Here is a 27,062-nt window from a genome sequence, read left to right on the forward strand (position 1 = left end):
ATACTCAGTGTGCCATTCCAGCGGGTCCCTTGATATTACTACATTCGATTTACACCTGTCCTCTGAGTACCTGAATTTACCTTTCTGATAGGTGAATTTATTTCAAATCCCTGTGTAACACAGTCTTCAGGGGACCTTGGATTGGCATAGTGATTTCAGATCCGGCTGAGTGAGTGTACTGGATAAGGGTATTCAATTTGTTTCTTCCATATACTAAGTTCTACTTTATCTGCTGTTTGAGTAAATACTCTTTTGGGATTTCTGCCTCAAGGGCCTGTCACACTAAGCGATATCGCTAGCAATATCGCTATAACGTCACTGGTTTTTGTGACGTTATAGTGATATTGCTAGCGATATCGCTATGTCTGACACTTACCTCCGACCGCTCCCCTGCTGGCTAACGCTGATCGCGCGAGAATGTCCTGGGCCGCTTCTCGTCTGCTTCCTGCTGCTTCCTGTTGTGGAGACGAGCGACGCGTGGACGTGGGCGGGAGGACGCAGGATCGCCTAGTGTGACAGGTAAGTAGCGATCCCCGTCCCCAGCGATGTTGCTGGTGAGATCTGCCTGTGTGGCAGCTCACTAGCGACCACATAGCGATCCTCCAGCGATCCAGACTGCGTCATATCGCTGGTCGGGATCGCTGGTGCATCGCTAAGTGTGACAGTTCCTTCAGTCTCAGTTTGTGACCAATGGATCTTATTCATACCTCCAGTCATTACACACTAGCGATTTGCAAATTCAAGGTTGAGGTATGTGCAGATTCAGGAGTTATTTTGGAGTTGGAGCCAGTAGAAAGTGAAAAGTGCTTGGATCTCAGGTTTGAAGAAGAGATCAGAATCAAGCTTGCGGGTCTGGTGGGAATGGAAAGAAAGTGACTTTGATTGATAAGTAAGTTAGCGGAATTGAGTGAGATGGTGGAAAGTTGATGAATTTTGTTTTATCCATGTTAAGGTTTAGAAATCTAGCAGAGTAGAAAGATTAAATAGCGGACAGACATTGTGGAATTCTGATTAGTAATAGAGATGAGCGAACTTTTCAAGGTTCGGTTTGGTTCGATTTGCCAAATGTTTAGACATTTGCTGAACATGTTCGTCGATTGTACCCAAAACCCATTAGATTCAATGGGAGGCCAACCCAAACATATATATGACACCTTAAGGGGTGACAACAAGCTTCCCAAACAGCTAAAAATAAAGGCAGACACCAAGAAAAGTGGCATCAATTGACCCACAGTAGAAATTTGCAAATAGCAGAGCAGCAGTCAGCCATGGGCCATTCAGGTGGTTTCAGGATCTGGCCTAGCATTTACAGCTTTGAATTGAAGTTTCAATGAGGACCTGGTGGTTAATGGAGTGGTGTAAGCCTTCTTAGCTGGTAACCCTGATACCTCATGCAACACCTACAATTTTGTTTTTCTTTTTTCCAGTTACACTCAGATGACACAAACATCAGTTTCATACAGTCATTTTGGTAGAAAAATGTAAAGAAAGTAACACAGTTAGGTGACTGATCAATTGACCCACAGTAGAACCTGCTATAATAGCCCTGATACCACATGCAACAGTTTATTTTTTTCCCAGCCACACTCACATATCACAAACATAAGTTTCATAGAGTACTAATGGTAGAAAAATGTAAGGATAGTAACACAAGTAGTTGAGCGAAAGTATGTGCAGGCCTGCCTGTCTGGGAGCCCTACTTCTACAGGCAAAACACAAGGAGACCCAACTTGGATTCTCCAAATTTCAAAAAATTATTGTCACACACCACTAAAATGGCATCCATTTCCACAGAGTAGAAACAGTATAATAGGCCTCTGACACACCTTCCACCACAGGCAACCCACCAGATGGAGACCCAACTTTGAGTCTCTGCATTGCAAAAAATTGTTTGTAACATCAGCAGCAGTAGCCACAGCAGGCACATATGACACCACAAAGATGTTACAGACTGGAATAATGCAAGATCAATGCATGACACTAAAAACGACATCCAACTTGGAGGGTCATGCAGTAAATTTATTAATAAGTCACAAACGAAAACAATAGAAACATTTTTTCCAATGTTGCGGCCACACACGGGATTTTTTCAAGGTATGTCTGTATAAAGTTAACAAAAAAATTATACAATTAGGAAACAATAGGTAAGAAATAATAATAAAAATAAAAAGGACAAACAGATCAATAATGCTCTAAGTATAAGACATCTTGAGTTGTAATAAACAGGTTACATCATATAAAGCTATATGGCAAAAATAAATTAGGTTTCTGAAAGATCTATGGGGTACAGAGGATACCAGGAGGGGTTGTTGAACTGTATATAAAACAGGAAAGGGATACAAAAAGATATCCAAGGAATTTATAATGCCAGTCAGCCACGTTCAAACTGTGATTAACAAATGGAAAATCAGGGGCTCTGTAAAAACAAAACCACGGTAAAGTAGACCAACAAAAATTTTGTCCACAACTGCAAGGAAATTTGGTAGGGATGCAAAGAAAAACCCACAAACAACATCAGATAAAATACAGGACTCTGAAAACTAGCAGTGTGGTTGTTTCAAGATGCACAATAAGGAGGCACTTGAAGAATAATGAGATGCATGGTCGAGTCACCAGAAGAATGCCATTACTGCATAAATGCCACAAAGTATCTCGCCTACAATACACAAAACAGCACAGAGACAAGCCTCAAAACTTCTGTAACAAGGTAGTTTGGAGTGATGAGACCAAAATTGAACTTTTTTGCCACAACCTTAAACGTTACATTTGGAGATAGGTCAACAAGGTCTATGATGAAAGGAACACCATTCCTACTGTAAAGTATGGAGGTGGATCGCTGATGTTTTGGGGATTTGTGAGCTGCAAAGGCACAGGGAACTTGGTCAAAGTTGAAGGAAAGATGAATACAGCACGTTATGAGCAAATACTGGAGGCAAATTTGCAATCATCAGCCCGGAATTTGCACATGGGATGTAATAGAATGTTCCAACATGACAACGATCCAAAACACAAGGCCAAGTCGACCTGTCATAGGTTACAGCAGAACAAAGTGAAGGTTCTGGAGTGGCCATTTCAGTTTCCTGACCTCAATATCATTGAGCCACTCTGGAGAGATCTCAAACACGCAGTTCATGCTAGACAGCCCAAGAATTTACTGGAACTGGAGGCTTTTTGAAAAGAAGAGTAGGCAGCTTTACCACCTGAGAAAATAAAGAACCTCATCCACAACTACTACAAAAGAATTCAAGCTGTCATTGATGTTAGAGGGGGCAATACATGGTATTATGAAATGGGGTATGTAAACTTTTGATCAGGGTCATTTGGATGTTTAGGGTTGTCATTATAATAATAATAATAATAATAATAATAATTTTTATTTATATAGCGCCAACATATTCCGCAGCACTTTACAATTAAGCGGGGACATGTACAGACAATAAATTCAATACAAGTTAAGACAATTCAAACAGTGACATTAGGAGTGAGGTCCCTGCTCGCAAGCTTACAATCTACAAGGAAATGGGGGGACACAGTAGGTGAAAAATGCTTGTTAATTCAGGTCTGGCAATTATAATAGGGATTTTCATATAAAGCTGCATGATCCGGTCATCAGCCCGTGTGTTTAAGTGCAATAGACAAGTATCAAGTGCAGTTATCATGTGCATGAAGGGTGTGGAGACAGATGAATAGTAGGGTGCAGATTCAGAATAATATTTGGAAGGAGGGAACAGGGCAAAGTTAGCTTGCTGGGTAGTTGATGTGGTAGGCTTGTTTGAAGAGATGGGTTTTCAAAGCGCGCATGAATAGGTCAGGGCTAGGTATCAGTCTGATCGCCTGGGGAAGTGCATTCCAGAGAGCTGGAGCAGCACGAGAGAAGTCTTGGAGGCGGAGGTGCGAGGTTCGGATTACGGGGGATGTTAGTCTTAGGTCATTTGTAGAATGGAGGGCACGTGTAGGGCGATAGACAGAGATGAGAGAGGAGATATAAGGCGGTGCAGAACAGTGGAGAGCTTTGTGGGTGAGAGAGATGAGTTTATACTGGACCCTGTAGCGAATAGGTAGCCAGTGTAATGACTGGCACAAGATGGAGGCATCGGTGAAGCGGCTGGACAGAAATATGACCCTGGCTGCCGCATTCAAGATGGATTGGAGAGGAGAAAGTTTGGTAAGAGGGAGACTGATCAGAAGAGAGTTGCAGTAGTCCAGGCGAGAATGAATAAGAGCGACAGTAAGAGTCTTAGCAGTTTCAAAGGTGAGAAAAAGTCGGATTCTGGAGATGTTTTTAAGATGCAGGTGACAAGAGCGACTGAGTGATCGGATGTACGGAGTAAAGGAAAGTTCAGTGTCGAATATGACCCCAAGACAGCGGGCATGCTGCTTGGGAGTTATGGTTGAACCCTCCAGGGTTATTTCGATGTTAGGTAGAGTGAGGTTAGTAGAGGGGAGAAACACAAGAAGTTCAGTTTTAGAGAGATTTAGTTTCAGATAGAGGGAGGACATGATGCTAGAGACAGCAGACAGACAATCCTTGGTATTTTGAATTAGGGTAGGGGTGATGTCAGGGGAAGAAGTGTATAATTGGGTGTCATCAGCATAGAGATGATACTGGAACCCAAATCTGCTGATTGTTTGTCCAATAGGGGCAGTGTATAAAGAGAAGAGGAGGGGGCCTAGGACTGAGCCCTGCGGGACCCCGATAGTAAGGGGACGAGAAGAGGAAGAGGAGCCGGAAAAAGATACAGTGAAGGAGCGGTCAGAGAGGTAGGAGGAGAACCAGGAGAGGGCTGTGTCCTTGAGGCCTATAGAGCGGAGCATAGTGAGGAGGAGCTGGTGATCCACAGTGTCAAATGCGGCAGAGAGATCCAGGAGAATCAGCAGGGAGCAATGACCTTTCGATTTAGCTGTTATTAAATCATTAGAGACTTTAGTGAGGGCAGTTTCAGTAGAGTGTAAAGAGCGGAAACCAGATTGTAAGGGGTCGAGAAGAGAGTTATCCGAGAGATAGCGGATTAGACGGGAGTGGACCAGGCGTTCCAGGAGTTTAGAGATGAAGGGAAGGTTAGAGACAGGTCTGTAGTTAGCAGTGCAGTTCTGGTCCAGGGATGGCTTTTTAAGTAAAGGGGTTATGATGGCATGTTTAAATGAGGAGGGAAATATACCTGAAGAAAGAGAGAGGTTAAATATTTTAGTCAGGTGAGTGGTGACCACTGGTGAGAGAGACTGCAGGAGCTGTGAAGGAATAGGGTCACTGTTGCAGGTTGTAGGCCGAGCAGAAGCGAGGAGCTTGGAAACTTCTTCTTCTGAAACAGGCTCAAAGATGTCTAGTGAGCTTGAGGTGCGGCAGGGAAGGGGATCCAGGCACTGAGGAGATAGGGCTGAGATATCCTGATGGATGTGGTTGATTTTTTCTAGGAAATAAGTGGCCAGATCCTCACCGCTGAGGTTGGTGATGGGGGCCTGTACTTTAGGTTTCAGGAGGGAGTTTAAGGTTTCAAAAAGTCGTCTTGGGTTGTTGGATAGTGAGGTGATGAGGGTGGTGAAGTAGGATTGTTTGGCCAGATGAAGGGCAGAGTTATAGGTTTTGAGCATGAACTTATAGTGGATGAAGTCTTCTGCTAAGAGAGATTTTCTCCACTGCCGCTCTGCACACCTCGAGCAGCGCTGAAGAAAGCGTGTTTGCGTTGTGTGCCAGGGCTGCCGTTGTCTGTGTCGGGTCTTTCTGCGTATAGAAGGTGCTGCTTCATCTAGGGCATTCTTCAGTGTATTATTGAAGTGTGACAATGCTATGTCTGGACAGGAGAGGGTGGAGATGGGGGCTAAAGATGTGTGGAGATTGTCCCTAAGCTGTTGGGTATTAATGGTACGTGTATTCCGATAAGTGTGGTAAGTGGGGGTGTTCCGGGTGAGGAGACAATTCTTGACAGAGAAGGAAAGAAGGTTGTGGTCCGAGAGCGGGAGGGGTGAATTAGTAAAGTCGTGCAGCGAGCCGGGACGGGAGAAAACCAGGTCCAGAGTATTCCCGTCCTCATGTGTAGGAGAATTAGTAAACTGTGAGAGGCCGAATGAAGAAGTTAGAGAAAGAAGATGAGAGGCAGACTGGGAGAGCGGATCATTGATGGGGATGTTAAAGTCTCCCATGATGAGGGTGGGGATGTCACAGGATAGAAAGTGAGTAAGCCAGGTGGTGAAGTGGTCTAAAAACTGGCGGGAGGAGCCTGGAGGGCGATAAACGACCGCCACTCGTAAGGAGAAGGGCTTAAAGAGTCTGACGGCGTGGACTTCAAAGGAAGGAAATGTAAGTGAGGGAACCGGGGGGATGACCTGGAAAGCACATTGTGATGAAAGGAGCAAACCAACACCTCCACCCTGTCTGTTCTCAGGTCTGGGGGTATGTGAAAATTTTAGCCCACCAAACGAGAGAGCGGCAGCAGCGGTGGTGTCTGAATGCTGGATCCAGGTTTCTGTAATAGCCAGAAGGTTAAGGGAATTAGAGAGAAAAAGATCGTGAATGTAAGTCAGTTTGTTACAAACAGACAGTGCATTCCAGAGAGCACATTGGAAAGTGAGAGGAGAAGGCATGCACTGAATGTTAATAAGATTAGCAGGGTTTCTATATGCAGCTGGAGGAGAGTAACGTATGCTGGTGGAGGGAGGCCCAGGGTTGGGGGAGATGTCACCTGCAACTATTAAAAGGAGAAAAAACAGAAAAAGCAGGTGGTGGGATGATTTGTATGAACGTTTTGAGTGCTGCATGGTGGTTTTGGATGGTTTGGTGTGGGTAAGAAATGTCAATAGAGCCTTAGAGTTATACATGGGAGAGGGGAAAAGGGAGGGGTGGATATGCAGAGAGTGCACAGAATGTGTAAAAGGGCAGGCGAGTTGTTAGAAAGCAGAGGTGAAGACAAAAAAGCAGCAGGTTGATATGATCAATGCAAATGTAGTACGACTGACCAAGAAGCATGCGTGCATGAAAAACTTATGCACCTTACCTGTCTCCTGCCCTGTTCAATGCATTGTCTAACTGCAAAACACTTGATCCCGTTGCACTTAATATCTGTTGCACGCGTGAGCCCGCACGCGTGCTATCCCAACCAGAGCTAAATATACACTCACTGGCCACTTTATTAGGTACACCTGTCCAACTGTGTGTTAAGACTTAATTTCTAATCAGCCAATCACATGGCGGCAACTCAGTGCATTTAGGCATGTAGACATGGTCAAGACAATCTCCTGCAGTTCAAACCGAGCATCAGTATGGGGAAGAAAGGTGATTTGAGTGCCTTTGAACGTGGCATGATTGTTGGTGCCAGAAGGGCTGGTCTGAGTATTTCAGAAACTGCTGATCTACTGGGATTTTCACGCACAACCATCTCTAGGGTTTACAGAGAATGGTCCGAAAAAGAAAAAAAATCCAGTGAGCGGCAGTTCTGTGGCCGGAAATGCCTTGTTGATGCCAGAGGTCAGAGGAGAATGGGCAGACTGGTTCGAGCTGATAGAAAGGCAACAGTGACTCAAATTGCCACCCATTACAACCAAGGTAGGCAGAAGAGCATCTCTGAACGCACAGTGCGTCGAACTTTGAGGCAGATGGGCTACAGCAGCAGAAGACCACACTGGGTACCACTCCTCTCAGCTAAGAACAGGAAACTGAGGCTACAATTTGCACAAGCTCATCGAAATTGGACAGTAGAAGATTGGAAAAACGTTGCCTGGTCTGATGAGTCTCGATTTCTGCTGCGACATTCGGATGGTAGGGTCAGAATTTGGCGTAAACAACATGAAAGCATGGATCCATCCTGCCTTGTATCAACGGTTCAGGCTGGTGGTGGTGGTGTCATGGTGTGGGGAATTTTTTCTTGGCACTCTTTGGGCCCCTTGGTACCAATTGAGCATCGTTGCAACGCCACAGCCTACCTGAGTATTGTTGCTGACCATGTCCATCCCTTTATGACCACAATGTACCCAACATCTGATGGCTACTTTCAGCAGGATAATGCGCCATGTCATAAAGCTCGAATCATCTCAGATTGGTTTCTTGAACATGACAATGAGTTCACTGTACTCAAATGGCCCCCTCAGTCACCAGATCTCAATCCAATAGAGCATCTTTGGGATGTGGTGGAACGGGAGATTCGCATCAGGGATGTGCAGCCGACAAATCTGCGCCAACTGTGTGATGCCATCATGTCAATATGGTCCAAAATCTCTGAGGAATGCTTCCAGCACCTTGTTGAATCTCTGCCACAAAGAATTGAGGCAGTTCTGAAGGCAAAAGGGGGTCCAACCCCTTACTAGCATGGTGTACCTAATAAAGTGGCCAGTGAGTGTATATGAAATGAAATGTCTGCTAGCTTCAGCCACCAAAAGGCCACAATCAGTAATTAACCAATTAGCACAAGGCCAGAGCAGGCATTACTATGCAGGGTAAATAACTAACGCTGGACAAGGCCATCAAGCAGAGAAAGGGAAAAAAAACCTTTCTACACTTCAAAGCAGAAACCAAATAGTTAAAAAAAAAAATAAAGACCCACCACAGGAGTGATGGAATGAAATACCATAAAAATATCTGGCAATATATGATGCAGTTCACACTTGTCAGACAGCATACATGGATGATGGAATGAAATACCTGTGTGAAGAAGAGAAGAGAGGAACATCAGCTTCAATGCATTGTCTAACTGCAAAACACTTGATCCCGTTGCACTTAATATCTGTTGCACGCGTGAGCCCGCACGCGTGCTATCCCAACCAGAGCTAAATATATATATTATGATTATGATTTAAAAAGAGAAAATACAGTAGTTTGACAATAAATGGCTTTACCCAACCACTAACCATGAGTGGAGAAAAGTTATGGTGTTATCATTCATAGTCTCTGAAAAAAGGCCAAGAAAGCAAAAATTCTGCCTGGGTATGTAAACTTTTGAGCACAACTGTATAGAACCAATGATGTTATGCGGCCAGCCAATCACAGTAATGCTACAACCAAGATGGCTACAGCATTGCAGTCACTGGCAGGCAATCCCGCATGTTTATTGGCTGTCTACGGGGTGGGGAGTCGAGCTTACACTAGAGCATTCAAAAATACTCACCAAGTAGTGAGCATCTCGAGCACACTGATGCTTGAGTTAGTGGCGAGCACTCTCGCTCATCACTAATTTTAACTAGTAAGTGGCAGATGCAGTTCACCAAATTGCACAAAACTCAATGTATTGCTTTGAATTCCAGCTGTAGCTAAATAGTCAATATCAATCAGTAAAAAAATTCTATTGTACCCCAGACCTAAGGCTGTGGTCACACGAGTGTATGTTCTCTTGTGTGAGAGAATGAGGGTCAGAAACTGAGCCAAGTGTCAGTGCACTGTGCTCCGATTCTCTTGCATGAGAGAATTGCAGCACAGAAGCTGAGGAAACGGAGAAAGTAATTTCTCCATTTTCTGTATTGCAGTGTCTGCAGTGATCAGACTGCACTTGGATGGCATCCGAGTGCAGTCCAATATTTCACACACACACACACCTGAAAGAAGCGACAAGAGAAACACACGTCGGGGCCCTCTCCTTGCCTGGTCTACACGGTAATTATGTCTCTCAGTGACGGTCAGCTTTGATGGATGCTTAAATTTATGGTCTTATAGTCAGTTGACAGCACACTGGGCACTTGCACTACTATTTGCATCACAAAACACAAAGAGAAAGCAAGAATGACAAACGTGCAAAAATTGTCATGATCCAGGACGGGGTTTCGCTTTGGCCCGTCCTGATCAGACTGGGGGTTAATTGTTCCGCCTCTCTCTGGCAGAGGGCGGCTATATTATGCTCAATGGAACTAGGTCCGGTGTCAGTTATACTCCTGCCCTCGGCTGAGTTAGTTGACCTTGTGCGTACGTGTGCCTTGTGCCTGAGATCTAGCTTGCTTGTTTGGTTTTGATCCGGTTCTGTCCCTGTTACGAGTTCTGCCTGCCCCTCTTGTACTGCGCTACCTCTCATGTATGACTCTCTGCTTGTGACCTGACTTCTCTCTGCTCGTCACCTTTGTACCACGTCACCCTCTTGTGTATGACCTTTGGCTTTGTCTGACCACCCGTCTGTTTGTCCCTCCTGTGCCTCGTTTGCCCGTACTGTTGTGACCTCCGTTTTGCCTGACTCTGAGTTGTTGTATTGTGTCCTGTCATATCTGAAAGCAGGACGCTAAGCCCCGCCCCCTTGCAGCACATGACCATAGGTCCTGTGCCAGCTTGCTAACTTCTGTGTCCGCAGGTCCTGTGCCTCTTTACTTTCCGGCGCTGACCGGACCCTGACACGAATAGTTTGAAGCACGCATTGTCACCTCTGCTGCCCTGCTCCACAGGTATCTTTTAGCACTGTTTCTGTACTCAGGACATGCACACTGGCTCTGTGAGCGAGTGTAGTGCGGTGTTTCTGACATTATAACTGACCCATATCATTTTTTTTTCTCTGCTCCCATTCTCCTGTGTGTGTGATGGATCCTATGCACGCTCTTTCTGAGCAGGTAAAGCAGCTGACTCAGCTGTCTCAGAAACTCCTTGGAGAACGAGTCCTGGCTCAGTCTCAGCAGCTGATCACTGACACTGTGCAGGGGGTATTCTCATTGGGGGCTCAGGATGTTACATTAGTTTCCCCTGAGTCTCCGGTTAAGTTACCAGATACCTTTTCTGGAGATAAAAGGAAATTCAGAGTTTTCAAGGAGTGCTGTAAGCTTTTTTTTCATTGAGACCTCACTCTTCGGGGGATGAAGGTCAGAGAGTGGGGGTCAATATGTCTCTGTTAAGGGGAGACCCCCAAGCTTGGGCTTTCTCCCTTTCGACCACAGCCCCTGAGCGTATGAATGTGGATGCATTTTTTGAAGCCCTGGGGCATATTTATGATGAGCCTGATCGAATGTGCATGACTGAGGACATGGCGATGAGTGTGTGCCAGGGGAAGCACTCAGCCGAGTGGTTTTGCTCAGAGTTCAGACGCTGGGCTGCTGAGGTCTGCTGGAATGACGCCGCCCTCTGGGGTTTGTTCCGTAGAGGCCTGTCTGAACATCTGAAAGATGCCTTGGTTCTGCACCCTCCGCCTGATTCCCTGGAGGAGGCTATGACACAGGCCGTCCGAATGGATCGCAGGCTACGGGCGAGGGGAGTGATGCAAATTGAGAGACCGTTATTCTCCCAAGGAAGGGGAGCCAGTCATACATTGGAAGTCACGGAGATGGGAACCATCGACCTCAAAGAAAATGAAAGGAGACAACGGCGCATGGGAAAATGCTGTTTTCACTGTAGCGATTCTGGACGTTGGAAAAAGGATTGCCCCTCCGGTCCACTGACCAACAAGCGACTGAGCCCGGGTGATTGTCATGGAGGTCACCCAGGCTGTCAGGTACCGTTTTCTGCCTTCTCTAAAATGTTGTTGCAAGTGGAACTTTGTTGTGGGAGTATCTCTACATCCACTTCTGCCTTCGTGGATTGCGGTTCATCATTGAACTTTATTGACTCAGACTTAGTGGCCAGGTGTAAGTTAGGGACAGTTAGGTTGGAGACTCCTATTCACATTGTTGCCATTGACAAAACACCACTGGTTAAGAATAATGTTATGTTTTGCACTGAAGAGTTTCTCCTTAAAGTGAGTTCCTTACACCAGGAACACATTTCATGTTTTGTGATGGACAACCTGCCTGCGGGACTGGTGTTAGGGTTCCCCTGTTTACAATTGCATAATCCTGTAATTAATTGGGAATATCGGGACTGTCATGAAACAGGACGGGGTTTCGCTGTGGCCCGTCCTGATCAGACTGGGGGTTAATTGTTCCGCCTCTCTCTGGCAGAGGGCGGCTATATTATGCTCAATGGACCTAGGTCCGGTGTCAGTTATACTCCTGCCCTTGGCTGAGTTAGTTGACCTTGTGCGTACGTGTGCCTTGTGCCTGAGATCTAGCTTGCTTGTTTGGTTTTGATCTGGTTCTGTCCCTGTTACGAGTTCTGCCTGCCCCTCTTGTACTGCGCTACCTCTCGTGTATGACTCTCTGTTTGTGACCCGACTTCTCTCTGCTCGTCACCTTTGTACCACGTCACCCTCTTGTGTATGACCTTTGGCTTTGTCTGACCACTCGTCTGTTTGTCCCTCCTGTGCCTCGTTTGCCCGTACTGTTGTGACCTCCGTTTTGCCTGACTCTGAGTTGTTGTATGGTGTCCTGTCATATCTGAAAGCAGGACGCTAAGCCCCACCCCTTGCAGTCACATGGCCATAGGTCCTGTGCCAGCTTGCTAACTTCTGTGTCCGCAGGTCCTGTGCATCTTTACTTTCCGGCGCTGACTGGACCCTGACACCAATAGTTTGAAGCACGCATTGTCACCTCTGCTGCCCTGCTCCACAGGTATCTTTTAGCACTGTTTCTGTACTCAGGACACGCGCACTGGCTCTGTGAGCGAGTGTAGTGTGGTGTCTCTGACAAAAATACTCTGTAGTAAAAAATATAACAGTAGTCAGCTAGTGCTAGTGGAAAGACGATAACAAATACAAGGTATTTAGTCGATACGTTTTTTGCAAAAAATGCATACCAAGCCACTCCACCTCGTCACGGTAACCCTTAACGGAGCAGTCTATATCTGATGTATTTAAAACCTGAACATGTGAACAATGTCTAAATGAGCAGGATTCAGACAGGCGCTTCCTGATGTGGGAACGTGGTGTAAGATAGCTTTTTATGTGCATGCCACACAAGAGAGTGGTGGGGATCTCCCAAACCATGCATAAGCAAGGAAATAATGGATTAAAAACACATGTGACATGCACATATGTGAACAGGTCGGTTGGACAGTGTTCATACCACCCACTTTGCATCACAAAGCCTATACTTCCAATCCATCTTTGTATGTTTGCACCTTATAATCCGCTGATTGTTATTGTAATTAACCCTTGCACTATTGCACTTTATATTCTGTTTATTGCCATGCACCTATGATGTTTTACTGCTATTTTTACTGTAATTTGGCAGTATCCTACATTTTTATATGACCCACTAGGTCCTATTTATTTCATTTTTGGCACTTTATCTTCTTTTGAAATCCCTATGTAATGTGGCTACTTTGCCCTGTATTTATTACCTAACTATATGTGATTTCATATTTTTCTTATGTAGACCTCTTGGAGCTCATTCTGTTCAGTTTCAGTCCCTTTATGCAATTGTTATTTTATCCATTCTATTTTTTTTTTTAATAAACATTTCATTTTAATTATATTTTGGTTTCACACTTCCGTTTCTTTGGGTGTGTATTATAGCTTGAGGTGTGTCCTTTGTAATTTTGGTCTAAGTTTGGGATTTTTTTAGATTTATTTGGTTGGTGTGATACGATTCTCACATGCACTTGCGGCATGCTGGAATTTTTTTTTTCATGATAAATAGTCATGAGAAAATAATCACAGATCTCAGCTGCCCCATAGAATAACACTGTTCCAATTGCTATTCGATAAAAGATCGGATAGCACTTGGCTGTTTTATATGTTCGTGTGAACGAGCCCTTACTGTGATTGTTTTGCATTCGGGCAAACCATTATTGCATGCTCGCTGAAAATGTTTCCAGAGATATCTGATTCAGTAAATATATGCATTCCCCTTAAGATAATTATTCTGCAGCATTTTTTCTTATAACTGTACAATGTCCTGCTCGATGATGCTCTGGCAGGAAATGGGTTACAGCAGGAACAGTCAGTTCAACTCCTTCCCTTCATTCATATCCTTTCCCAGCCCTTGGCTGAACTTGATGGACACAAACTATGCTACGTACTGTATGAAAAAATGACAACTTGTTTTATCATATTCCTTAATAGGGGATGTTCTTACATACTCTGATACTAGTTTATCAGCACTCAGTAACGGTTCCGGCTGTGACTGCGCAGTAGTATCTATCGTGTTTCAATAGATGCTATTGTGCAAGCGCCATTGGTGTCATTTTCCTAGAGAGAAAAAAAAATGTGACCGCTGAAAAACGGCGCCGGAGGAGACGTTTCCATCTATCATGACGTGATAGGTGTCACTGTAGAATCTGACCCCACCGGAGCCATTTTGATGAAGGTAATTTTTTTTTTTTACCCAGCAATATTATAAGCATAATACTTCACATGCTACCGCTAAGGCACCGCCTCTGGCACCATTTTGCTCAATGCAAATTTATTTTTCTGAACACACCATAGTATATGCAGTATGTAAAATAGGGGGCAGGTCATTGAAGTATACAGATGTATATGTAATCAGAGCACCACATAAAGACCCCCCACAGGCCCCCCCAGAGCACGAGAATCTCAATAACTGAAAATAAAGATTCATCAACAACCACAAGACGGATTTCATCAACCCAGATATCATTGTTAGGGCAGAGTCACACTGCCGTATTTTTCATCTGAGAATTGCATTGTAAAACTCGAACTGGCTGTCGGCTCTCCTGACCTGAGCTTGACAGCTGCATAGTAATCCATCATGCTGTCATGCTCAGGTCAGGAGAGGTGCTGGCCAGTCCGTTCAGTGCGATGCGATTATCGCAGGAGAAATACACCAGTGTGACTCTGCCCTAATCAGTATAACGGCGCCAACCTGACACTGTGTGTAGGTTACTGTGCACAATCTTGCTGATAGGTTCCCTTTAACATATTTGTTGGTTACAAAGTCAACTTCGTTGTTTCTTTATTTCCACTTATTCTATGAAGCAATATTCTTTTTTTTCATTGCAATCTTTGTTGCTAGCATGAATGAGCACTTTTCTCACTCAACATTAGGGCAGTTTCACACGTCCAGATAATTCCGGTACCGGAAAAACTGGTACCGGAGCTATCCGTGTCCGTGTGTCCGTGTGCATACGGAGGCCATCCGTGTGACATCCGGGTGCTATCCATATGTCCGTTTGTACCATCCATGCGCTGTCCGTGTGTTCGTGTATTTGAAAAATTAGTTTCAATGTTAACCCTTTGACTTTTAAAAACGCACACGGACAGCACACGGACAGCATCCGTGTGCGGTACGTGTTTACACGGACCCATTGACTTGTATGGGTCCGTGTGATCCGTGCTGTTGCACAAAAACGGATATGTCAGCGTGTTTTGCACACGGACACACGGTCCGTGAAAACACGCTGATATCTGCATAGACACATTCATAAGAATGTGTCTACGTGTGTCAGTGTCTCCGGTACGTGAGAAAACTGTCACTACACGTACCGGAGACACTGAGGTGTGAAACTGACCTTAGTGAAATATTTATCTTGCTACTTTGCCATCTTGCTACATCCATTTGCGTTTCTTCTTATAATTTTGCTCCAAAGAACCTTTCTATTGGTATGAAACTTTTTTTTTGTCATTAACACTTTTTTTTTTACCTTTGTATATATTTATACTAGAGATTTCCAGTCCAGTATGGCTTTCTGAATGGGGAAAATTAGTCAGATTTTTTTTTATGAAACTGTTCCCAATACTAAACTTGAAGAGGTAATGGAGTATGACAGCTTATTCGCCTTGAGGATGGCTATAAATTAGAGTGCACAGATGGAAGAAACATTCTGAAGTGAGCAAAAGTGGTTTTATTGGCAGCCCTAGAGAAATGATACATCCTGCCCAATTCACAAAATATCTGTGCATTGCAGTAACGTTCGCTATATAAAGTCTGGGTTCAGGGATATTCATGAGCTATTTTTTTATTGATGATTTTTATACACGTTTCAGAAAAAGGCAGAAGCAGCTGCTCACATCTATAATACAGCATCCAGAATTTTTACATGTCTCTCCCCAGGTAATATTACTAACTTACATGTGGATCTAATTTACTGCTAATCCGATTTACAGAGATTAACTTGGCCAAAGTTGCAGAAAAGTTGTATAGTTCAATAAACTTTATATCCTTTTTACAGCTGAAAAGTTTCTGCTTATTACAGTAATGTTAATAACTTTTATTTTGGGACATTAATATAAAATAAAAATTCTATAATTCAGAACTTAGATTGGGTGTAATATTACTACATTTAAAGGGATATGTTGAATTGTATTTATTTTATTCACTTATATAGTACTATTAATTTCCATAGCACTTTCAGACCTTTTCATCACTGAACCCATTTGGGCTTAGTATTCTTATTACCATGGCTTTGTAGTGTGAGTAAAAAACCGTGCAGACACAGGGAGACCATTCAGTGGTGGGATTTGAAATGAGGACCTCAGCGCAACAAAGCAACAGACTGTGCCACCCAGACAGATATGTTTCAGACTAAAAGCCCTCAGTAGTAAGGGGGCTGTATTACTCGTCAAAAAGAAATCTGACAGGTACCACGCCCCTATCAAAGTGTATCAAACACGCCCCTTTTATACAATTTGATATCAAATTGTTATAAAAGGGCTGTGTTTGATACACTTTTATACAATTTGATATCAAATTGTATATAAAAAGGTATTATAGGACAAAATATTTATATGTTGAATTATTTTCTCTTTTATTCTACTTTTAATAAAGTAGAATAAAAGTAGAATAAAAGGATCATGATTGAATCACTTTTATATCATTCGCTATTGTTTGATATAAAAGGATGTGTTTGATACGCTTTTATATGACCAATAAAGGAAACTTTTACAGCCATTGGGTATTTTATTTATTTGACCATTATTTTAATAAAGGAAACATTTGATTCGAATTGTAAATAAAAATGAGAGATGCTATTTTTATAAAAAAGATAATAGTGTTTATTGAACAACAATCAAATACATTTTTATAAAGCATTACATTTGGCATTTATACTGTTATTTTAGAAGCACATTCAATTATATTTTATTTATCACACAGCTCTGCACTTAATCAAATCAATATATACATATATATATTTATATATATATATATAAATATATAATACAGGGCAATATAAGCGCTGTGTGTATTTTCTGTGCTGCTTGCATTTCAGTGATGCAGAAGGGGAGCTAGGGCAGATGTAACAACATCCTGGGATCTTTCCCATAGGACTTAAGGAATGCAGAAAATCGAATACAGACAGGACGTACCATTGCAATACAATAGGGACTAGGTATTTTAATTGAACAGACCATAAAGGTCAAAGATGAAAAGAGATACAGATGTAAAGATGACAATATGATAAGTTGTTAAGGTATGGACTTATAATAGGGTTACGATATTTTAACTGAACAGTCCAGAAAGGTCAAAGTTGAAATGACATACAGATGTAACCATGACAAGATGATAAGTTGTTATGGTGTGGGCTTACAATAGGGTCACGATATTTTAATTGAACAGACCAGAAAGGCCACTATTTACACAACTATCTCAACAAAAGCAACTGATAAACAGATGTCACTGCAACCTAGACACTTTCCCGTGTTAACTTCATTTTAATAATAAAGGAATCCTACATATTGCACAGTGATAAGCAACGCTGCTTAAATATAAAAGAATGATTGCAGGGGGAATAGTTTGATTCAAGTAAATCTTGCTTTACAGATTTATATACTAAATTATCATTATGATTTAAGTCATCAGTAAAATGTTGCAAAATCTCATGGAATGAAAGGCCCCTTGCAAGTTTCTTTAGGATATACACGCAATAATGGCCGCACACCGTGCTATAATTATTTTGAATTTGCCTGTCTTGATAGCAGAATAATTCGCTATTTCTCTTTAGGAAGATTATAAATTCATCCGGAAAAAGTATGCTGTCTGGTGAGAGGCCATAACTGTCAAAGAATATTGCATTCTTTTCATTGCAAAGTAAAATTAATATCCAATGTTTGCCGCTCTGATTGGACCGGTCTGTATTTACGATGTACGCCGCAGGCCTCTGAGTTACTCTATTTGACGGTAGCAAGTCACACGGATACACCCCATGAAATATGGCCTCTGTATAGTGATCGGCTTTCAATAACGTAGCGAGCTGCAGGGAATCCATCATCAGTAGAAATCATACAATACTTCACGGCGGTTATTAATTTCTAGAATAGATGAATTCACACCGTATACCACCATATTTATCGTATGAGGGGTGGCTAGCGCAAATCGGACTTCAGAACGCAGGTTCCCAGTTTTTATGAGAGAGAAGTGACCTCCAGGTTCTTGGTCGGCTGATAAATCAAATGCAAAAAATGTATAGCCGTCCATAAATTCTTCTCGGTCAATTGCCAGTGCACAATCGGCCTTCTGCTTTCCAGAAATATGGGCAAGAGCCATATACTCTCTTACAGCTAATTCAATATTGAAATTAGGTTGGAATGGCTGGGAGGGTATCTGCTGACCATCCAAATATAAAGCCGCATGGTTTACATTATAATGATGAAAGTACAGTGGATTTTTATTATACGTCCCGCTAAAGGCCTCATTATCTACAAAGCCCAATATAATTACTCGCGGAATAGCTCCTAAAAATAGATTTTCTATATTAGAAATTCGGGTGCCCCCAGGTATGCTGTACACTTTCATACAGGCCCTATCAATAGCATATTTTGCTGTAGCAGATAGTAAGGCCTGAGAGTGACCAATCCTCACAGCGGGAGCCACCTGGACTCTTTTTACATAGAGACATGCGTTCAGAATCTGTACTTTGAGCGGGTCTGGGTCAGCAGAAACCAAACAGAATGCATCTTTATTTCGTGTCAGCTTGATTTTAAGGTCAAGTCCATTCAATATAAGCTTCGGCTGATTAAAAATGTCGCTAAAAATTGGACCGAGCAAATCGACGGGCTTGGAGTGAGCTACTGCATGAGCCCGCTTGTTGAAGCCCACATTGGCGCCATCCAGGATTCGTACATCATGATGTCCAGCGGTATCTTTATAGAATAATCCTGATGTGAATTGCGAGGCTAAAGTCTGTGCGCTGTAATTTAGCAGAGTTTCAATGTAGGCCCTATAGCTGTATAGATTGTCTGATTGTGAGATGAGGCGATCACCCAGGGTGACATCAACTTGATTAAAAAGAGTCGCTAATGGATAGTTAATGAGAGCTACACGGGCTCCATCCGCGATGGCAGAATTATCTTGTTTTACGACCCGGCAACTTATGTAAAGTAGGGTATTATTTAAATCATAATAATATTCACCACTTCCCGATATGAAAAATTCAAGTGGTGCATTGTCCGCCAGAGCCGCAATAGGCTGAACTTCAATGAATATCGATTTCTCGACAGAAACCTGCGTAGGAGGTATTTGAAAAATATCCAGTTCTGATTTCATGCACTCCACCGAAGCATCATGTATGAAGGCCATGTTATATATAATATATTTATTTTATATATTTTTCCTAAAAGATGTCTTCAACACTGCGTCTTACTCTTTTCTGGCGTTTGCGTCTTGCGGGTGTGATTTTATTCATGAGCATTGGTGGTGGCGAATAGCGAACACGCCTTTTTCTTTTTTTCTGTTTTTTAGCAACATAAACAATACCGGAGCCTTCCTGAGGAGGTGTGTTTAGCCTATTCATAGCGGCTGCTGAGAAAGAGGCAATGGCGTCCTTAGCAATATTTGAAACAGCTGTCTTTACATGGGGTTTTACTAATTCGAGTCCTTTTCTCAATAGAGGAACCGCTTTTCTAAATAAGCCTCTAAATATTCCTGCAAGTCCAGCCCCATACATGTACTCATCACCCCGAAATCCCTCTAATCCGTGACCTGTCTGAGCAATATAGTAGCGGGCATAAATGGCTGGATCTCCGTAAACACGTTGCGACACCATTTTGACGTGTCAATCACGACGCGGTCTGAAATGTAATCGCAAAATAGTTTTTCCGTACTTGAATTTAACAGGCGTACCCTGATCAGTCAAGATAGAGATGCTTACAGAATCAAAGTGCTGTTTGCATAGAGGTACATAATCAGGTCTTGTGTATTGAAGTGTGATGATCTCCCCACTTTTACCAGTCACCTGCGCAGTTCTCAGAAGCTGGACGTAAGAATCTCCGACTAGTTGATGGTTAATAATGTCTGAGTAAACAAATAAGGTATAAAATCCGTTCATGATATCTGCGTAGCTCTTCTTGGGGCTAATCACACTATTATCATAGGCCTCAATATAAGGTGGTAGTCCTAAAATATGAGACAATTTTGGGCCTGGAGCAAAATGTATCGTGGGGGAATCCGATAGAGTAACACTTCTCTTCACTTCGTCATAGCGAAGTTTAAAAGGTTCCATTTTCAAGCTGTCAATCCGTTCATTAATAGCCCTTATAAGGTCCGAAATATTTAAATAATAGCCTGCTTTTACGAAATATTCTCTTAGAACATCCCCTCGTTTTCCAAGAAAAAATGTGCCTTCGCTATTTTCGAAAGTAAACCAGGTGTGGGGATACTGAAATTCTGTGAGGGCTACTTCATACGGGCCTACAAGATGTACAGGCTTTGCCAGTTTAGTGGTAAAATTCGAAATCGTGTTGTCTGGGAATAGCTTACTTGACGCATTACACGCTAGGGTAATATAAAATGATCCAGAATCCATGATTAGAGGTCCGTCAGCTGGTTTTCTTTAATCCAAGTATTAAATTTTTCTGGATATCCCTTCCATTTAACGAGATACAGGGTGGACCCTCTGACGCGCTTTTTTCTTAACACTTTTTCTATTTTGTAGATGCGATTCTCATCCGATGTGACTTTTTGTAGTTCCTCCTTATAAAATGACCCAATCACAGGTTCTCCGTACAAATCCACGATTTTGTAGAGGGGGAATTGGAATTTTGTGTTAATTTCGGTTATGATAAATATTTCATCGGTATATGATTGTTCATATGCTTTCATAAATGTACGTTTATATTGGACCAAACGTACATTGTCGCCAATTTTAAAAGAAGGATTAATACGTTTATTTTTCATGCTCGAGTCATAAATATTTTTCCATATTTGTAGTGAATTTTTGCTTGTAACATCAATTGGTCTACATCGAATGGTAGAATGATAGGTTCGATTGTAGCTATCAACCAAATCTGGTAAAATATCAATATACCTATTAGTGTTATTTTTTGTAAAATACCGCCACATTCGAGTTTTTAATGTACGATTAAACCGCTCCACAATAGAGGCCTTAACTGCATTATTCGTAAGATAATGTAGAATATCATACGTTTTACAAAGGCGCTTCATCGACGAATTAATAAATTCTTTGCCCCGATCCGTCTGTAATTTCTTCGGTATGCGCTTATCATTTTGAAATATCAGCTCGAATGAACAGGCTACAGCGGCCCCAGTCTTGTTTGATAAGGCTACGCACCACGCAAATTTTGATAGGCAATCAATCACGGTAAGGATATATTTAACATTATCATTTTCCTTCGAATAGTCAATTAAACTCACTAAATCTCCTTGCCACAATGCATCCATGTTTGAGACCATGATCTTATTTGTCAGAAATCTTTTTCTCACAGGTTTGTGCAACAAATAGCTATCCTGGTTATTTAACCAATCACGCACAATTGATTTTTTAATTCCGTAATCTCTAGTTTCTCTATATAATTTATCAATTCCGCCATAGGAGCCGGAGGCATTAGGAGTAAAATACTGGTTCTCTAATATTTTTTCATTGTGTCTAGAAGACATCGTCTCATGAACCAATGCCGTCTTTATCAGAAAATCAAAATGTATAAAATGAAATTAAATGTGGAATGTAATACAAATATATCATGCTTGATATCATTATAATATGAGTATACCATGATTGTTTGGGCCAGCATGATGGGCTGTAACTGGGAGGCTCTTGTGGGTGTTAACTGGAGGTGTAGACTTTCTGCTGATTGCTTGAGACCTTTTGGTGAGGCGTAACTGGGCTGTGAATCTAGGTGGAGCGATCCTGCTGTCTGGCTTTAAAACAGGCCATTAGGTGGTGCCCTTACACACATTCAGCGGCTGAGACACCATTCCTGTTATACTGGACAGCAACTTCTACTCTTTAAAATAGTAAGTATTAACACATTATTTAATTAATATTGTGGTCAATTGCTGTATAGTAATATTTATTATATAGGATATAATTGTATTTTCCTTAGAATAGATTTACTCATTTAGAAGAAATTTAGATATTTAATACAATATTTATTTGATGTATAATTATTTAATTGATGTTCACCTATAATTTTATTTGCCTTTTGTATCAATTATCATATAGTATATAAAATGTATTTCTTCGGCATAGACTTAGATTATAATTTATTTTATAGTACTTCCCACCGCATAGTTATAGTTAATAATTTTAAAAGTATAATAGTATTCTCAATTTAAATCATTTTAGTTAAGATGGAAGCCTACGATTTTGAACAAGCCGAGCCTTTTCTTACGAGCACACAATGCGACCAACTAGGTAGGTCTTATATTGAATATAATGAACGGAGTGTTAGACAATCTGATTAAAGTTTTGTTTTGTATATTAATTATATAATATTTTGCTCTTTTTCAGAAGAGTCACTAAACAGCGCCTTTCCTCAGTTACTTCAGACTTTGGATTCCATAGATGCATACCCTTTAGCACCTTTTAATGCTGGCGGAGAATCAAGTACTGCAACTTCACATTATGCTATCACTGGTAAGCTGTATATTTGTATAATAACTGCTTTAATCATATGTAGACGTGAAACTAAATACAATTTCTCATACAGATGCTGAGATGCTGCAAGCGGACGATAAGCAAGAAAACGTCCATGTTACTGAAGAGCCTTTAAATCTGGTGAATCCGCTGCGGAGGCAACAAACATATCAAAAAGGTAAGAACATATGGAAAAAGTAACATCTCTTTGAAAAAAAAGAGTCCGTATGTATGTAGGGATGAAATTTCCCCTAATTTCTTATACAGGTGACCAACACTTGAAAGAATGCTATAATGTTGATGGGCCCATGGTTTCTAACAATCCTAAAAAGCCGCGGAAACCACGAAACACATCGCTCAAGATTAGGGCACCCAGGGTTTCTATCAGGCCTAGCGGGAAACCAAAAAATATGGCGCTGCTGTTTCGAAAAGGTACTGTGAGCTTGAAAACAATAGATAATCAGTATCGTGAAGAAAATCATTTCAGGCATGTCTAATAGTTTTATTTTATTTACGGCAGATAAACGAGCGGCAAGAAAAAGGCTATATTCAAATGAAAATACATACATCCCACTGACGGTGAATAGTGAGACGACTATTAACCCAGAGCGTGCAGAAGACCAATACCCAGAACAATCTTGTAAGTATATATTTCGTTTTTCTGTAATAATGATAATAATCTTTATTTATTTAGAGCTTACATATTCTGCAGAGATTTATAATTCAGCTTTTCCTAGACATCCAGGCATAAGTAACAGTTATCAAAACAATAATTAAAGCAAAATTAGTGAGGCCCCTGCTCATAAGGGGTACAACCTAAAATACTATCTTTATACAAACACTTATATGTGTTTCTTCACTATCTGGTACATGTAACATTTCCATTGTTACTCAAGCTTCATGGACATCTGACACATGTAACTTTTTCTTTTAGATACAAAGAATATGCTAAAAAAAGATGCACAGCCGTTGCTGCAGCCTCAAGTACTGCAGGAGCGTACTTACGGGCCAACGCAGATCCCCCCACAAAGAGTTAATCCGGCAGTGAGATCAACTCCGCTTTCACCAATCATTGTTCTGTCGGATGAAGAAATTCCTCTGAAACGCAAGCAACCTAGGAAGGCGGTACCGAAGTCTTCGACCCGAAAATATAACGCCGCCTCAGCTGCACCCAATAATACACATTCAATCATTTCCGTGGACGGTGTGGCACAAGCTGAACGTGAAGCCATCAACAGAGAAATTGATCAGCTTGCTGAGGGTAAGAAGACCTCTAATCTGGACAATATACGTGTGTGTCATACTATACACCCTGCAGATATTACTTTTGCAGGAACGTCTAATGAATTTGCAATTGTACATCCTTTAAAGAGACGAACAGTATCAACCCAGACCCAGGGGGCAAGTAAAAAACAAAAAGTACATAATACCCCAATTACCCCTGGGTGGCCTGAAGAACAGTATAAGGTGTTTCATGATATGGCGCCTCAGTACCTAAATTACAAAAACGTTATTACTCATCTTAAATATTTCTGTGACACTTATGAAAGGTTACAAACTGCAGCCCCAACACCTGACATTGTTGATGAGCTATATGCATTCCAAAGAGACTGTGCAGATGGTCCATCAGTCTTTGTGAAATCAAATAAACATAATTCAATGTGACTAGGCTTGGTTGGTTATGGTCTGCAGAAACTGTCTAAAATATCTCCACAAAGGGGTTATAGATCGAGAACAATTAAACGCGCTCAAAGGTTGTTGATTAGCGCAAGACGATCACTAGCAGCTAGAAGCCTGCGAGAGCCAACTCACAGACCGATAACTACACAAAACCCTCAGCTGTTGATACATGCACAGAGTCCCTCGTTTCACAGCCATGATCCCCCTAGGGGTGTTAGCCCCGATGTGTCTCCAATCGCTCAAAGCTTTGAGCCTCTTGAAACACAGGCTGAAAATGTACATGATGTTGCAGCTGACGGTCATGTTGATGAAAATGTACGGGACATAGATGAAAATGGACATGATGATGCATCTGATGGTTATGTTGATGATAATGTACAGGACGTAGATCATTCAGTATTTTTACAACATTTTTATCACCATCAAAGAGATGTCCGCAATTTCAATGCTCGCATGTATATTGATCATTTCAGATTTGTAAATTTAGACCGCATTCAATCATTCGTAGAGGCCCTAAACATTGTGCATGGAGCCATTCAGTCTTTACTGGACAGAGTTATCAGAGACATTGACCCTGGAGACTTTGTTCAGTTAAGGCTTGAAGGCGGTGACACGTTAGATCCCATTTTCACTACAAAACAGACAAGGGAGGATTTTAGTTCTGAAGCATTCTTAAATGCCGTAGCTCGCACATTGCAAAGCAATGCTGAATGCTTAGCAAACAGCTCCCTGAAATTAGTCATAACAATTATTAAAAACAGACGCGGCGGCATAAAAAGACGTCTGAAATCTATAGCGAGTAGTCAAATCATTAAGCAAAAGAAACGATGGCTTTACGACTATAATAATTACAGCACAAATTTGTGCTTTGCCGCTAGCGTGTGCGCCCTGATCACCAACACCGATGTTGGTGATACAGTTTTACTGAATTGTGCTAAATCCATACACGCGGCCCTGGCCATCCCTGAGGACCAGCTTATAAGTTTTAGTGATATTGAAGCTTTTGAGAAACATCTGGGTGTCAACATTAAAGTATTATACTACAGTCAGGGCGACTGGCGATATTTTCAAACAGGTAATACCCCTAGTGCTAGAACTATTTTCATATTGCATCATGATAATCACTACTACGGTATCAAAAATATGAAGGGTTTTATCGGCGCGGATTACTTTTGTGAAAGATGCAATTCGTTGTTTCATCACAAATTTAATCATTCGTGTCAATATTTTTGCAAGGCTTGTCAAAGAGAGAGTTGTGTGGAGAGAACCGACACGGATCAGCCACCTCGCTGTCCAATTTGTCGTGTGTTTTGTCGGTCCAGTGAGTGCTTAGACCTCCACACTCATTTATCTGCAGATAATTCAACATTCTGCAGACTTAAAATATTTTGTGATAAATGTCATCATTTTGTCCCCAGAGAAAGTGATTCTGAACATAAATGTAAAGGGTTGCGCTGTCCTGTCTGTCACAGACGTTTAAATAAATTTGATGAGCACCTTTGTTACATGCGCCGGTATGTACCAAAGGAGGCGACAGATCAATATATATTTTATGACTTTGAATGTATGCAGGAGACAGGTACTCACATCCCAAATTATATTTATGCTACGACGCTGTATGGTAGCCCCTCCTGGGAGTTTGAAGGTAAATCAGCAACTCATGATTTTGTGCAATTCTTTACATCCGGTAAATTTTCTGGATATACGTTTATAGCCCACAATGCTGGAAGATACGATGCATACTTTATTGTTAAGGAACTGATTTCTGAAAAACTCTGTGTGAAATTAATATCCCGAGGTGGCCGTCTCTTGTGTGTAACACTGCCTGATTTGGAACTGAGGTTTATTGACTCCCTAAATTTCATACCGATGAAACTTAGTAAGATGCCACAGGCTATGGGGTTCTCAGGCTCAAAAGGACATTTCCCCCACTTTTTTAACACCGAAGAAAATCAAAACTATGTGGGCCCCCTACCAGCTGTAAAATATTATGGGGTAGAGTACATGTCACCTAGTGAGAAAGGGGAATTCATGGAGTGGTATGAGACGCAGGAAAATACAACTTTTGACTTTAATTCTGAACTAAAGTCTTACTGTAAACAAGATGTTGAGATTCTGAGACACTCATGTGAACTTTACAGGGAGCGTGTCATGGAAATGACGCAGAAAAATGTTAAAATATACTGTAAGCAAGAAAAGAAAAAAATTGAAGTGTCCAGATGTGTTGATCCTTTTCAACTCGTAACCCTTGCATCTGTATGTATGTCAATGTACAGGTTTAAATTTCTTCCAAAAAAGACCATTGCCATTTTACCGGGTGATAATTATCACAAGACACAAAAACGGTTTTCATCACCCGCTATACAGTGGCTCATGTATGTATCCCACACAGAGAACATAGCAATCCAACATGCTTTAAGAGGTGGTGAAAAACGAGTTGGGAAATATTTTTTAGACGGTTATGCCTATGTTAATGAGAGACATATCGCATTCGAATTTCAGGGGTGTTTTTATCATGGGTGTCCAATCTGCTATAATGAATACGATTCAAATAAGGTCACAAACACCTCCTATGGTCAATTATATTATGCCTTTTTAGCGAAAAAACGTTTTCTGCAGTGGTGTGGCTACACAGTGAGAGTCCTGTGGGAACATGAATGGAATGAAATGATTCAAAAAGATTCTAATCTTCAATCATTTCTTCTCCAAATGGAATTCCCAGTCCCTTTAGACCCCCGCGATGCTCTTTATGGGGGGCGTACTAATGCCATTAAACTTTATCACCAACTGAAGCCTGGGGAGACGCTACATTACTATGATTTCACCAGCCTGTATCCTTTTGTAAACA

General features: G+C 41.7%; 1 long non-coding RNA gene across 1 annotated transcript; it reads left to right on the forward strand.

The window, feature by feature from the left end:
* Window positions 1–22,546: 22,546 nt before the first annotated feature.
* On the forward strand, window positions 22,547–26,742 carry LOC141096551 (uncharacterized). Its single transcript, XR_012233711.1, has 3 exons — window positions 22,547–22,712; window positions 22,802–23,174; window positions 23,469–26,742. It is a non-coding gene; the product is annotated as an uncharacterized lncRNA (long non-coding RNA).
* The last annotated feature ends 320 nt before the right edge of the window (window positions 26,743–27,062 follow it).

The sequence above is a fragment of the Dendrobates tinctorius genome, unplaced genomic scaffold (genome assembly GCF_039654945.1).
Source record: "Dendrobates tinctorius isolate UK_male_01 unplaced genomic scaffold, ASM3965494v1 ptg000075l, whole genome shotgun sequence".
Classification (NCBI taxonomy): Eukaryota; Metazoa; Chordata; class Amphibia; order Anura; family Dendrobatidae; genus Dendrobates; species Dendrobates tinctorius.